We start from the raw sequence: 16,151 nt of genomic DNA, 5'->3' as shown, positions 1-16,151 counted from the left end.
GGACACTCATTTTACAATACACAAAATATGTCATTTCGGTGGATTACAGGGACCTATGTGTTTTACTGGTACATGCCCACACACACACACACAAACCCGACGAGAGGGTGTATTACCAAGACTAAGGTGATTTAAGAGTACTGGATCTTAAACACAATACACAACTGCACAATCCAACATTATAAGGACGAGTGTGTTTTACTGGTACATGCCCACACACACACACAAACCTGACGAGATGGTGTATTACCAAGACTAAGGTGATTTAAGAGTACTGGATCTCCAATACAATACACAAAAAAACTTGCAACATTACAGGGACAGAAGTGTTTTACAAGTGCTTTAATTATGACTTCAATAATATCATCATAAACATTGAGTTTTTTTTCAGTTTTACCATGTAATTCCATCATGTCATGCCATTTTAAGTGTAAAGTCACATCCACAAACTTAAAAACATGGTCAATGATTGACAAAACAGCCCTTTGAAGCAGACACATTTTAAAGATGTCATTAAACAGGCTTTGAAATGTATAAAATTAACTCACTCAACATACAATAGATGCTGCTTAGTGCTGCACAGTACTGAAGAAAAAAGCGATATGCGTTAACTCATTAAATACTGCGATATTCGATAGAGTAATGTTTAAAGTGTGTAAAACAAACTTAAATTATCTATTATTTAACCTTACATAAATGTTTTACATTCTTTTTGTGACAAGAAAACATCAGCTTCTGAAAGTGAACATCAGTGTTTTACTGTACACTGATATTAAAATAATACTTCTTATGCTAAAGCACAGGGTTCAGATTATCCTACATTAGGATTATTTAACAACAGAAACTGAATAATCAAATGTGAAAATAAAACACTGCTTAGTTTTCACTGTATTATTTACATATATACAGTTATTCAGCAAACAGCAGTGAGTGATTTTCTTTTGTTCATGACCCCAGCTATTGCAAGCCGTCGCGATATGCATATCGCGATATATACATTTGCAAAACAAACCAAATTACAACGGACGGTTTACCTCTGTTATTTCCAGAAAATATAAACAGAATTGTCAAGTCAAGTTTCAAAGCAGATTTACAGGAAAATTATTTAACAAAGTTTGCTTGGGTTGTACATCAGCTCTAGAAGCGTCTAGTGTCAATATAACTATCATTGTAAGTACATGAGCTCCCGTGTGTTTAGAGCTTACTAAAGCATGTATTCTCCTGCGCTGAGAATGAGAGTGAGGTAGAGATTGAAACTCCACGGAAAGGGTCTTCAGTGGTCTTACACTTCTGCCATTCAGTCAGTGTGGCCAGTTTTCCTTTGGTTATATGTGCCTTAACATGTTTAATTGCAGCTGTAACTTCAGCATTTGACCAGCACACTTTTTGTCCTTTCCACAAGGTTTTCAATTTCTTCCTCACTCTCATTCTCTGTACAGAATACAACATGCTTTGTAAGTACATGAGCTCTCATAGATAAAGCTTACTAGATGGTCATATTCTAATTTAAACCTCGGGTACCTTGAGGCACGTCAGTGGTTTTCTCGATGGGCATCTTCTGAACACCTGGAAGAAATCAGTTATATACTGATCAGAAACTCAGATGTAACTCAAACCTGTATCTAGAGCTTAAAACTGGTTTTACATCTGATATCTAAAAAATACATTTCAAATGACATTCAGATGAAATGTTGTGTTAAACAGATGCTTTTAAAGTTTTAGACCAACATGAACATCATCAACGTATTGGTATCGGCCAGAATTACAATGTTGGTGCAACACTGACTCCATTAATGTTCTTCTAGAAAAGGTGCACACTATAGTGCAAATATCTGATTATTGATAACTGATTATTGACTGATTATTACAATTAATGACAAAAGAAATGTTAAGAAATGTAATCTGATATTACCTACTGAAACACTATAGCATTATATATATATACACACACACACACACTGAACAATTATAAACGCAACACATTTGTTTTTGCCCCCATTTTTCATGAGCTGAACTCAAAGATTTAAGACTTTTTCTATGTACACAAAAGGCCATTTCTCTCAAATATTGTTCACATATCGTCTAAATCAGTGTTAGTGAGCACTTCTCCTTTGCCGAGATAATCCATCCACCTCACAGGTGTGGCGTATCAAGATGCTGATTAGACTATTAGACTGTGATTATTGCACAGGTGTGCCTCAGGCTGGCCACATTAAAATGTGCAGTTCTACTGTATTGGGGGGTCAAAAAACCCTCAGTCAGTCTCTGGTGTGACCACCATTTGCCTCACGCAGTGCAACACATCTCTTTCGCATAGAGTTGATCAGGTTGTTGATTGTGGAGTGTGTAATGTTGGTCCAGTGTTGGTCCATTTGCTGGATATTGGCAGAACCTGGAACACACCGTCTTAAACGCCGATCCAGAGCATCCCAAACATGCTCAATGGGTCACATATCCGGTGAGTATGCTGGCCATGCAAGAACTGGGATGTTTTCAGCTTCCAGGAACATGGGGCCGTGCGTTAACATGCTGCAACATGACACAACAATGGGCCTCAGGATCTCGTCACGGTCTCTCTGTGCATTCAAAATGCCATCAATAAAATGCACCCGTGTTCATTGTCCATAACATACGCCTGCCCATTCCATAACCCTCCCGCCACCATGGGCCACTCGATCCACAACGTTGACATCAGCAAACCGCTCATCCACACGACGGCATACACGGTGTCTGCCATCTGTCCTGTACAGTGAAAACCGGGATTCATCCGTGGAGAGAACAGCTCTCTAAAGTGCCAGACGGCATCGAATGTGAGAATTAGCCCACTCAAGTCGGTTACAAGGATGAACTGCAGTCCAGCCGAGACCCCGATGAGGAGGACGAGCATGCGGATGAGCTTCCCTGAGACACTTTCTGACAGCTATGCAAACCGGTTGTTGCAGCAGCAGTCCGGTTGGCTGGTCTCAGTCTTGTAGGAGAAGAGGCTGGATGTGGAGGTCCTGGGCTGATGTGGTTACACGTGGTGTGCGGTTGTGAGGCCGGTTGGATGTGCTGGAAAATTCTCTGAAACACCTTTGGAAACGGCTAATGGTAGAGAAATTAACATTCAATTCATGGGCAACAGCTCTGGTGGACATTCCTGCAGTCGGCATGCCAATCGCACGCTCCCTCAAAACTTCGACATCTGAGGCATTGTGCTGTGTGATAAAACTGCACATTATAGAGCGGCCTTTTATTGTGGCCAGCCTAAAACACACCTGTGAGGTGGATGGATTATCTCGGCAAAGAAGAAGTGCTCACTAACACATATTTTTGAACAATATTTGAGAGAAATGGCCTTTTGTGTACATAGAAAAAGTCTCAGATCTTTGAGTTCAGCTCATGAAAAATGGGGGCAAAAAGTGTTGCGTTTATAATTGTTTTCAGTGTATACAACTGGCTCAAAACAATTAAGCCAGTTATATACGCAACACAGTATAATTTTAATTTGACCATTGGGTGCGGATATTTAAGTTAGAGAGCATTATTAGGGCGTGTGGATGATGTGTGTTTGGCTGTGGATTCGGGTGACATTGGAGCTCATCTTACTCTAAAGCAGTGAATCTGCAAGCAAGAACAGCTCGGGTGCACACGGCTAACACGGTTTATCAAGTTAGTGGTATTACATCCTGCATAATCTGTGTGCGTGACATGAGCGCACACAGCGCGTGTCTTCTCCAGGTCTTACCGGGTTGTTCATAAAAGCCAAATGTGGCCAGATGTAGGCTTTTAAAGTAGTTGGCTTTTAAAGTAGTTTTATTGACTCGCACTCGGGGGGACTCGCCTCCCTCTGCCAGTGTATGCTACCGCAACAAAGCACATACGTGATAAATGACGTCAGAAAAAAGCGTCAGTGCATTATAACCGGTTATGGTCTATTACTGAACCGATACCAAATCGTCCTCGTCTGCATCACGATGCATCGTAGAAACGATTCATTTCGACACCCATAACAAACGCAGTCATGGCGCAGCACAAAGTGAAATTGTTGTGGACAGCAGAGATGGAGGATCAGCTAGATTTGTGGCAACAGCACGAATGTTTATACAACGTGTTATGTAAAACCTTTCCAAAAACTATTCTGTATTCTGTATTCTGAACTCTTGCGAGATTTTGTGCTCACAGTCGAGACTCTGGTTAAAAACCTGTTCGTGTGTGGAGCAAAACTATAGGAGCAAAATGGTTAAATCTAGGATTTTTGGAAAATCTTATCACATTTTGAAAATCTTATAAGATGTAAAAATTATTTTGGTGTGTACCCAGCATTAGTTGACACATACCAACATAACTAGAGACGCTGCAGCTCCAGCAGCAACATCTCCTCCAGAACCGCTTCCATCAGGATCACTGGCAGCAGAATCCGTCACACTGATCTCATCTAAGAGAAAAAGAGACATTTAAAACAAGAACATCTTCAGTTTAACCTGTATTCAGATGTCATTTACGAAACATGAAAAATTACGCCGTTTAATAATAATAATATTAATAAAAACTATAATACTTCACTAAGATGCCTATTATTCGAATTATCGCTAAGACCGTAATATTCTAAAACTGTCAATGAAAAATTAATATTTTATAATGCGTATATTATTTTACAATAGGAGGTTATAATACTTTCTTAATTTCGTCACTTAAGCTGTTATACTGGCAGAAACCTGCAGTTTCAGTGAAAACAGGTTTATAAACGCATCTTATTACAAAATCTTATTACCACAAAAAATGTGGATATAATGCGAATGTGAAAATAATGTAACTGGTGCTGGTTGCGTGCCAAATGCATGTTAAACTCAGAGATGGAGTTCACTGCATTCATTCCCTGAGAAACAGGGCGTGGAAAAAGGCAGATCATGAGCTGATCGAGCGAGTAAAGTGTGCTCTTCAGCACTTACTTAATTATCGACTTTTGCCATTTGATAAGGGCGCTATAAACCATGTTGTACTTTTGATTTTAGTTTGTTTGAGAGATGCTTTGCCAAAAATAAATAATATTTAAAAGAAATATGATATAATATAAAATAAACACAGACAAATATTTTTGGTTCATTTGGATCAAACTGTGGTGGGTCACTAGAGTAAAGGTAATAAATGGTAACACTGTATAAATTTGACTCCGAAAAAATGCCAAATAATAAACAGTTAAGAGGCTATAATGACATGTTATAGTGAGATATGACAGTGCTTCTGCAACACGCATCACTACAGATGAGTAGCTGAGTATCTCTTCAGCATTCTGATGCGCAAAATACCAATTGAAAACTAAAGTCATAGATGATCAACAGAGTCATCTTGATGATTTTACCAGTGCAGATGTTACTCTCTCTCTATTGATCTTAAAATTAGCTGACGATACATAAAATGTGGCTCATAGTGGTTGCTTTCAATGACGTGAACACCTTTAAATCTGATATAGCGTGGGATTTGAAGATTCGGATTTATATCCGTTTTGTGAACACATTTATGTGGCCAGGTGTAAATGGAATTGTTTTGACAATGAAATGACCCGGGGCCTTTACCATGAAGCTGGTTTAGGTGGCTAGCCAGCTATGTTTCAGTTTACTTTGCGCCAACCCTGGGTTTAAGGCACCATGAAAGTCTTTTAGTAATTTTTAGTAATGTTTATTTAGAATAATAAATTTGTATGATTTAGAAATTATTATTCCCTTAATCTATCACACATGTACAATTTTAGTTCATCAACTACAATGCAGATTTTAAATGAATAAATAAATATATAAAAGGTAACATAAATATACTTTAGAATCAATAGATAAAGCTATAAAATGCTATAGCTATAAAAATATGAAGCTATAAAACTTCACAACTTTTACTTGCACTGATATACAGTGACAAGTCTTTTTCTTTTAGTTGTCCTCTTTCGTAGACAGATATTTTCTTCTTGTTGTGTAAATTTGTTTAAATTCTTAATATTTTAATATTTCTATTTAATAAGTGAATTGTGCTGCTTCTCTTGCGAGAAATGAATTTCAGTTTTGAATGAGTTTCTCTTTCTCAGCATGTGATTGGCTGTTGGCTACTGATGTCACACCTAAACTCAGGATCAAAGCCTGAGTTGACAGAGAAAGTTGATGATCAGCATCATGGTACAGGCCTCAGGTGTAAAAAAAAAAATATGATGTGATAAAGATCTTACTAGACTAGCAATTTCTAAAATGATGCAATGCTCTTTTTATTACCATGTCAACACAGTCTTGACTCTTGACCCTCCAATGATGATCTGATATGGTCCTTCTCAGGGCTCATCTGAAAGCAAGGTAAAGAAAGAAAAAATTAACATTCTACTAAAGACAAAGGACTCAGAGATTCTCCAAATGAAGCAGCACAGATACTTGACTCCATCAACACTGACTGATCACTGTCATAAAACATAAGATTAAAACAATTTCACATTATCAATGATATACTTGAGCAAAAGAAGGCTGATCATGCCAAAACAAATTCAGGCATGATGGTACATTTCAAACCACTTAGTATTAATAGTGATCAAATTAATGAGATGAATAGGGACTTCAGTTTTAAAACAGGGTGACATACGTAAGTTGTGATCATGTATATACACAACTGTGAGGAGTTAAACTGTATATAGTTAACACCCTATAGATATATGGTCATAACCACTCAGAGATGTATGATATATAGGGCTCCATATCAGTATTGGAAAATAAATTTTTAATGTTATCGTTGTCAATTCGATAGGAAAATTAGGTTGATTAAAACTGATGAATAATGGATTATGTCCTTCAGCTTCAGATGTGCGCTGTTCCCCATGATGGTTGTGAACAGTTTGAATCACAAATCTGTGATCTCTTTTATTTTGTTATATGTATATGTATATATATATATATATATATATATATATATATATATATACTTTATCTCATATAGAAATCATTTGGCTGAGTAAATGATCGCTGCAGTAAAGCGCTTCACTGTAGGCCTAGCGGTGATCATCTCCTTTAGCACATGCGCTCAAACAGCAAAGCAGAACAATAATAACTATGATTGGGACTGTCATATACATAACATTATAATGAGCAAACTACTGCATTAAAAACTTTGTGAATTCTTTGAGTTTAGCTGCTGTTTCATCCACAACAGGAGTTTCACTATGTAAGTTTTCTCAAGTTAATGTCTGCATGATTTTGTATATCTAATCAATCATATATAGGCTGTGTTCCGTTGAGCTAAAACCATCTAATAAAGCTTCAGTTTATGGGTGTTCCTTCAGCTCTTAAGCTTTAGCACAGCTCAAACACAACGCTATTTGAAACAGAAATATTAAAGATGTTTACTGTAATATTCAAATGTTTAATATTAAAAAGTTCTACATGTTTAAAAAACACTGATGCGTTATTATTCATAACTAGTACTTTTTTTGTTCTTGTATCATTTATCAACAATATGGTTTGAGTAAAATCATTCCCTTATTGTGTGTGCGGAGTGGACTTGGAAAACCCAGACAACTTCCGGCAAATTTAGATTTACTCTGCAAGTAAGTCTGGCATAGACCTCATTCAAGCCTATTTCTAATCCGTCAAAATCGCGGAACTTATCAGAAACGTTGGCTTCCATTGACTCCCAATCATTTTGGTGACAGCGAATAACTTTACATCGAAGATGTCCAAAGACTCCATTTGTCCATTATTTATTTCTAAAGAAAAGGGTTGGGTAGTAACCAAAGTCTATGGCATGAGGCGCACACACGCAGTCTCTCGCTGTCTCCCTCTCCCTCTCCAACGTGCGCGTACTATACGGTTTATTGAAGCACTGTCTGATCTGTCTCACACGCGCTTTTGCTCGCTCGCTCTAGATTCCGGGAGATTTGAACTAATTTGCGATTATCCAGGAGCCGTTATCAATATGCGGGAGACTCCCGGAACGTCTGCCGATAGCGAGGATATTATTGAAGATGCCGAAGACAAAACGCTGCAAGGTTTGGCTGCATTTCACGTGTAAAATTACGCGTCAGAACGATTGTCTGAACTTAAGCCCATATAGAATCACCATTCGCACCGCCTTGACGCTCACGTCGTCATATTATATTAGTGCGCGCATGCTCTGCTCCTCAGATATCTATAGAAGCTTGTCAGCAGCGCGAGGAGTTTGGCAGCGAACGGAGCATCTCGTTCCCTATTCAGAGAACATGGTTTACACAGAGACGTTCTCTTTCATATGTTCATATGCAGTGGGAACGAAATATAAAACTGGATAAGAGCTTAACTAGTAAATGACCAGATAACTTACATGACTAGTTAAAGCAGACAAAACATGGGAACCTGTAGCCATGTCGATATTATATTACCCTGGTAGTAATCTCTATTAATCTCCAGTATAATTATATTGTTTGATATAATATTGTTTTATTTGATATTATGTAAATATGATTTTTTATTTTATATTTGGTTTATTTATTATTAACATATGTTACTTGTTTATATTGTAAGTTAATATTGTGTCCAGTTTGGCCCTGTAAATAAAGGGATATTATTTTTTTGACAAAGTGTGTGCGGTTTCCTTTTCTTGAGTACCGTTTCAAGAACCATTTAGGCACCGGAACCGTTTAAAAAATACCTAGTAGGTACTGGTATCGGATAAAACCCAAACGATACCAAACCCTACTAAAGAAACATGACAATGTATAAAAGGCCCCATTACTTTGTATCTTACGTTACGGCCGATTTAGAAGATGTTTTTGTAAAAATAGGCTAACGATTGCGTCACGAGACTCTGTCGCACACTAGAGCAATTACCATATAGAGTGGAGGAGAAGCTCAGCATTCGGGGGGACGTGGAGGCATAAAGTCAAGGGAGAAGCCCATAGAGAGCTGTAGAGTTGCTCCTGCTGCGAGCTCATGGACAGCTCTTACTCGCGCTCTCCGGCTCTGCAAGATTCGGAAGGGAATGATTCAGATTTCTCTTTGCACCGCTACTAGGTTACTCAAGTCTCATCTCCGTCGTCAAGCTCAGTTTGAGCCTGCGCAGTCGTTCAGCCATTTCTTTTACAGTCTATGGTTTTAAGCGATTTGAACGTTTCCTTTTTGTTAAAACCCGAGCAAAGAACAACACTCGGAGATGTTTCTCCGTCATCAACGCACTAACACCGCACTGCCACGATGAAGATTTTAAAACTGGAAGACGAAAAAAGTGGAAAAATACCCCTTAAATTTAACCATTTTAACCCTACTATTAAATCTAACAGATGCTAACATTGTCTTCAATGGTGTTCAACACACATACCTCTGTTAAAATCTCAGAAAATTTGGTTTGGGGTTTAATGGCTCTTTAAGAAAGATTAATAAATCCTGTAGAACTATTGTTCATTGTTAGTTAATGTTAACTAATACTAACAAGACACTAACATTTTTTTTCAAAAAAGTGAATGGAAATATGAATGTAAAATAAATTTTAAAGTTAATTAATTCCTCACTGGTTCAAACTAGGCTACTGTACTGTATTTGTTTGTTTCATGTTGAAGTGTTTGGGAGATTGGCTTTTAATGATGATCGTTTCGTTTTTGTAATTAGGCCTTTCAAAGTATATAAAATTTGCCAATATATCAGATCTCGGCTTTCAAATATAAAGAATGATCAGTTATTGAACTCGGCCCAAATGTTCATATCTGTGTATCCCTAATTTGATTTCCAAAAATAAAAAAAATAAAAAACAATACCTTCTGTTCATCTCCGACTTGATTTCGAGTGTTGATTTCGAGAGTGGAGCGATCAACCTCACTGGGAGTCTACAAAACATAAAAGTAGACATGAAACACTGGTGTAAATATGTGAACACTAGATCTCACAATGTGTCTGCTTCGTTTGCTCATTCTCTTCCAGCACAACTCTCACTTACCTCGTGCAGTCCCAGAGTCAGAGCACATAATCATCACTGCCTGAGGACAACTGGGTCTTATGGCTCATCTGAAAATATGAAATAAAGCGTTACATACAGAACACTTCACCTAAGAGTTTAAAAAAATCATAAATAATATATAAGGACAATGTAGTCAGCCAGTTATTAATAATCAGGGTCCCGATACACAGCTACCTATCAATACTTATTTCCACATGAAATATTGATTTGAGATAATATACAAGATTACAAAACATTTCAATATTTAAATGTTAGCCAAGGTAATTTTAATGGATTTTATGCATCACATTACAAGTGTTTTCATTAAAGAATGTCACGTGTCTTACACCATTTTTTTATGAGGACATCATAAGATGAGATGAGATGTTCCTGATGTTTGACTTGACTGGAGAATCTCAGTGTGTTGTGTAAGTTTGACAGAAGTCTGGTCTATGAGGACAGTAGTTTTACCAGGACACTGGTAACTAGAAACATTTGGATGGCACCCTGAGTTTAAGTATGTTTATGTATGAGAGTGATATAATACGAGACATTGCGCCTGTGCTAGAAATACAGTACGTGATCATGACTCACTTCTTATACACACAATCATAATTCAGTGACTGATAACAATCTGTTTCTGAGGAACTGAAATCTGTTCTATTCTTTAAGGAATAACTCAATTATTACATTAACATGGTCTTATCAGTTATCATCTGAAAAAAAGAAAGAAGAGCAAATAATATATATATATATATATATATATATATATATATATATAAAGACAAACAAGTACAAATTTTATTATTACTTATTGAAAGCCAATTTCAACAGAGGTTACTATTTTTTAACTTCTTCAATGATTACATTTAATCTAACAAGCACAAATAGTTTTTGATATTGGTATTCGCCAAAATGAGCTGTGAATTATGGGTCAGTATATCAGTATCGATCCTAATATTCCATATTTGTGTCCTGGTAAAACTGTGTCCTCATAGACCAGGATTCTGTCAAACTTACACAACACACACAGATTCTCCAGTCAAGTCAAACATCAGGAACATGTTCTTATGATGTCCTCATAAAACGGTGTCCTCATAAACCAGGTGTAAAGCTACACACAACCTGACATACTGTAATGAACACGCATGTAATGTGATGCACTAAAGCCCTGAACATTAATCTGTAGGGCTGCACAATATATTGCTTTATCATTCATACCTATCTGTGGTAGTGACACTGCAGTATTAGGCATATGTGAAGTCAGGCTATACATGCATAACCTAAAGATGATGCAGTGTTATTTTACAGTTATTTACTCAATTTCAGTACCTAAATGTTGTTAGACTCACCTGGAAAATATGAGCCACTGATTATTTCACATCTTTGTTAAATTTTTTTATCTATGCTTTCCATTTATTATTTTCTATACAGATACAAACCCCAACAAAATCACGCCAATCATTCTAGAATGATTAATTATCTCCAAATAGAGCTATTTAAGTAATTTGTAGAAATTGCTTTTTATATTGCATTATACGTATATTGTAGAAAAAACAAATATTGCAATATCAGTTTTTTGCAATATCGTGCCGATCTATTACATAGGGTCATTTTTAACCTTTAATAATAAAACAAGTAAAATCAACACTGTAAATAACATATCATGTAGCTGACACAGCTTTATTAAACAGTGTCACTTCAGCATGGAAACACTGAATTCAGCTTTATAATGATGGCTGAATCTGCCCTGGAGTAATCCTGACCTTTTGACAAAATGAGCTGTGAATTATGGGTCAGTATATCAGTATCGATCCTAATATTCCATATTTGTGTCCTGGTAAAACTGTGTCCTCATAGACCAGGATTCTGTCAAACTTACACAACACACACAGATTCTCCAGTCAAGTCAAACATCAGGAACATGTTCTTATGATGTCCTCATAAAACTGTGTCCTCATAAACCAGGTGTAAAGCTACACACAACCTGACATACTGTAATGAACACGCATGTAATGTGATGCACTAAAGCCATGAACATTAATCTGTAGGGCTGCACAATATATTGCTTTATCATTCATACCTATCTGTGGTAGTGAGTCTAGTGACACTGCAGTATTAGGCATATGTGAAGTCAGGCTATACATGCATAACCTAAAGATGATGCAGTGTTATTTTACAGTTATTTACTCAATTTCAGTACCTAAATGTTGCTAGACTTACCTGGAAAATATGAGCCACTGATTATTTCACATCCTTGTTACATTTTTTTTATCTATGCTTATTTTTTTCTATACAGATACAAACCCCAACAAAATCACGCCAATCATTCTAGAATGATTCATTATTGCCAAATAGAGCTATTTAAGTCATTTGTAGAAATTGCTTTTTATATGTTGCATTATGTATTGTAGAAAAAAAACAACAACAAATATTGCAATATCAGTTTTTTGCAATATCGTGCCTGTCTATTGCATTGGGTCATTTTTAACCTTTAATAATAAAACAAGTAACTGTAAATAACATATCATGTACCTGACACAGCTTTATTAAACAGTGTCACTTAAGCATGGAAACACTGAATTCAGCTTTATAATGATGGCTGAATCTGCCCTGGAGTAATCCTGACCTATTGACATATTATTCAACAAGTTTGTTTTAAATAAATCGATAAATTATGGTAAACGGCATTCAAGTTATTTTCATACTTTATTATATGATATTTAAGTAATATGTTAATTGAACATAACTATTCATTTAATAAATTGCATTCACAATTGATAAATTACAGGCAATAGTGACAGTATTAATAAGACTTAATCAGACTGACAGTTATATTAATATTCAGAGTATATTGAATTATAGTCAGGAGTGATAAGAGCACATGTTTCTTAATGTAAGCATAACTGTAGTAATATACTGTACTGGGTAAAAAACACAGACTGTAGTCATGACAACGCGTTATTATGAAGGCTAGACTATTTTATGTGATCATTAAAGGTAGCAGTTACAATTAAAGTTCAATCTAAAACGAGTTTAAAATGACACAAGCATCGCTGATTCCCTCATGTCAGTCTGTAAACAGAATCACTAACTTAAAAGTCCGCTAGCTCCGTTAGCATCACGCGCTAGCTGCTTTCTAACTGTAAAACGAGCAGCAAAGAGCCTACAGGACATCACAAACAAGCCAAACAGACCCAGGTGCTATTAGAGAAGCAATTAAACAACATTATAACTTACCTAACACATAACAGTTGCTTTCATCGGGTCCAGATATGTCCTTTCGGTCCTTTCAGGTCCAGAGTTTGTCTCTCGTTCAAACAGGAAGTGACCGTGACGACCGTGACCTGATTAAGTTACGTCTAACTTATCATAATATAAACAGGGTTTTATTTATTTATTTATCATACAATTAATCCACAATTAATAAATTACAGGCAAAAATACTTAAATAATAATTATTTTGCATTAAGTTGCTTGTTATAAAGACTATGCTGACGCTGAATGAAGCTCCGCCCACCGGCGCCATTGTGTTTTCGCAATTTCCCGCCTACCGGTACCGATCTGTCCAATCACAGGCCTCGAAGCATACACTTGTGTAAAACATGCAAATTTTTGATGACGCGGGTGTAATACCGGGACCTGGCTACAGGGGCGACACTCGCGAAATCAGGGATACACTGTGTATGGTAAAATTTCAGGGTTTTGTGGTATATAAAGACATGGCGCCAAACTTTGAGAGGGAGCATCTGGGACATCGTAGATGGCGTTTACACTGTCGGAATTATGAGGACATGGCCTCTGTCCTCGTAAACCCAAATGTCCCCATAGTGCCGGTGCGTATTCAGGTCAAATGTCCTCGTAAACCACAAAAACAAACACACACACACACACACACACACACACACACACACACACACACACACACGTATGGCCCACAACAAATGATCTTAAACACCACCCATCTTTGCACGCCCTTGAATATGTATACCTACTCCTATTCCTTTAAAACCACTAATGCCATGTAATGAGTGAGAGTTAACAGATGAAATTAGTACAAAATTGCCATTAACATAATTATTGACACATCACCTAAGAAGACTTTATTACACAATGAACATTTTATATATATATATATATATATATATTACGACAAAAAAATAAAGTAATAACGTTACCACTATTAAGTGTACCAAAAGTATATTTGCAATAGTTCCACTTTAGCACAATCAAATACACTTACTCAGAAGCACTAACGTTGCTTTCAGATAAATATGGTTAGCTACCCGTTATGTTAACGTTACAAACACAACTGCAGGTAACTTAGTAGCCTACGTCCGTTATCCGTTTATAAAACTCTCGTATGTAACGTTAACGTTAAGTTACACAGAACATTTCTGGGTAGTTAATGAACTCCATTCACATACGTTTTGTTTATCTGCATTATATATTCAACCATGAACTATATTAACACTCTCATCCACTTATTTGAATGTAATACCTAAACGTTTATATTAGTGGATCTCAGATTTTCTAAAATGATAGTGGAGAAAATGTTCTCTTACCTGATCGCCAATATTGCAGGATCTCACGCATCCAGTCTGAGCGTCTTCTGTGTGTTCACATCTTCTGTTCTCCTTCGTTTACATGTCACATCGCAAATTAGTTCAAAATAATAATTGAAAGACCGAGTAATCTTGCTGAGCAGCCGTCGTCATCAACTCAAATGTATTTGATTTTTCAAACTTGACCAGTAAAAAGGCGCGCACAGTTGTCATTGGCCAGTTACATAGATGACAGTCAGATTAACCAATCATGATCAAAGAAGGTGAAACAACCGAAGTTACGACGTCACTCTCTAGGCCAAAACGCGGAAGTGAATTTGCATTTTAGCATTACAGTTCCCTCGCTCTAAAGTCTATGGGTTTTTTGAATGGGTTTTTGCTAAATCTCCTGAAATAAGGTCTGTGGTGAACAAAGCCTCTAAATATTTTCACGTTTTGATCTCTGACATAGAACACACAATTATAACCTGCGTGTGTTTTTTTTTTTAAACTTTATTGTGTCTGATTGTGTTTTTTAAAATCTTTATATAGGCTTCAAAATGTATATAAATTTTGGATTAACTTGTAAAGATTATCTTGCTAGACAAAACGTGTAAGGGTAAAGAAATGTGTGTTTAATTTAATTTGTAGGCTATATTATTTGATTACTGTTTTTATGAAAGTGTGTGAATAAAAATGTAATCCTGCAAGCTAAACTTTAGGCACACACACAAAATTGTAAACCCCAAACAAAATCGCACAAAGCAAAAAAAAAAGTTTATTCTGCACTTGTTGAGATTGAAATTATATCCATTATTTTTATTATTGTTAATAATATACTAATTGTATTTCAACACAAATTTATATTTTTGAAGTGGTGTTTTGATCAAAATATCATAAAATGCTACAATAATAATTAGAAATTAAAGCTGCAAGCAGCATTTAGCGGGGTTCAAGCAGTTTAGGCCTTTAAGGCCTTTAAGCACAAAAGCATCAAAAGACATTAAGTTTTAAGTTTCAATAATGGCAATTTACTATAGGGTATACATTGTTTTTAACATTTTTAACAATTATAGCGCCACCTATAGTCCGATCTCCATGAAACTGTGCATGCTTGTTGAATACGTTATGACACATGTGCTCATCAATTTTTGTGAAGTTCTGACTTTTCCTTTAGGATTTATAGGCTTTTGGGTGCATTTTGTCATGCCCCCTTTTTTAAATGACCCTGTTATAGCAAAACAAATGACAAAGTTCAACTTTTTTGGATAATTATTGATCTAGAGAGTCCAAAGAATTGTCCCAGACTGGTCTGGTTCCGATCGGGCAAAAAACCAGGGACTAGTTCGCAAAAGTAGGTTTTTAACATATTCGTGAATATTTAACGAACGATTTGATTGACAGCAATGGTTCTTGAGGCAAAGTTGTTCAGCATGAGGAGATCTATCAATTGATATACATATTGTGGGGGTGTGTGCAACACCACGTGATAACAGAGCCATAAAACTCGTTAGCGCCAACTAGTGGCCGATTTCTTTCAAAATTCTTACAGACCTCTAGGGGCATGAGTCAAACATGCCCAACGAGTTTCGTTCCGATCGGCCTTCGTTAACCTTGTTTTATAGGTGCTCAAACTTCATTGGCCGATGGCGGCCATGTTTTTTGAGATACACCAATGTCCTCATACAAATACATGGG

At 36.5% G+C, this 16,151-nt stretch overlaps 1 long non-coding RNA gene across 1 annotated transcript; it reads right to left on the bottom strand.

The window, feature by feature from the left end:
• Positions 1 to 327: 327 nt before the first annotated feature.
• On the bottom strand, positions 328 to 13,780 carry LOC120483648 (uncharacterized). The gene is made up of 6 exons (XR_005623638.2): positions 13,150 to 13,780; positions 9,910 to 9,977; positions 9,731 to 9,799; positions 6,237 to 6,303; positions 4,320 to 4,417; positions 328 to 1,566 (listed from the first exon to the last, which is right to left on the bottom strand). It is a non-coding gene; the product is annotated as an uncharacterized LOC120483648 (long non-coding RNA).
• Between the last annotated feature and the right edge of the window lie 2,371 nt (positions 13,781 to 16,151).

Source organism: Pimephales promelas, chromosome 3 (assembly GCF_988280905.1).
Source record: "Pimephales promelas chromosome 3, fPimPro1.hap1.1, whole genome shotgun sequence".
Lineage (NCBI taxonomy): Eukaryota > Metazoa > Chordata > Actinopteri > Cypriniformes > Leuciscidae > Pimephales > Pimephales promelas.
Note: the sequence above shows the minus strand (reverse complement) of the source record. Positions and strands in the feature narration are given on the sequence as shown.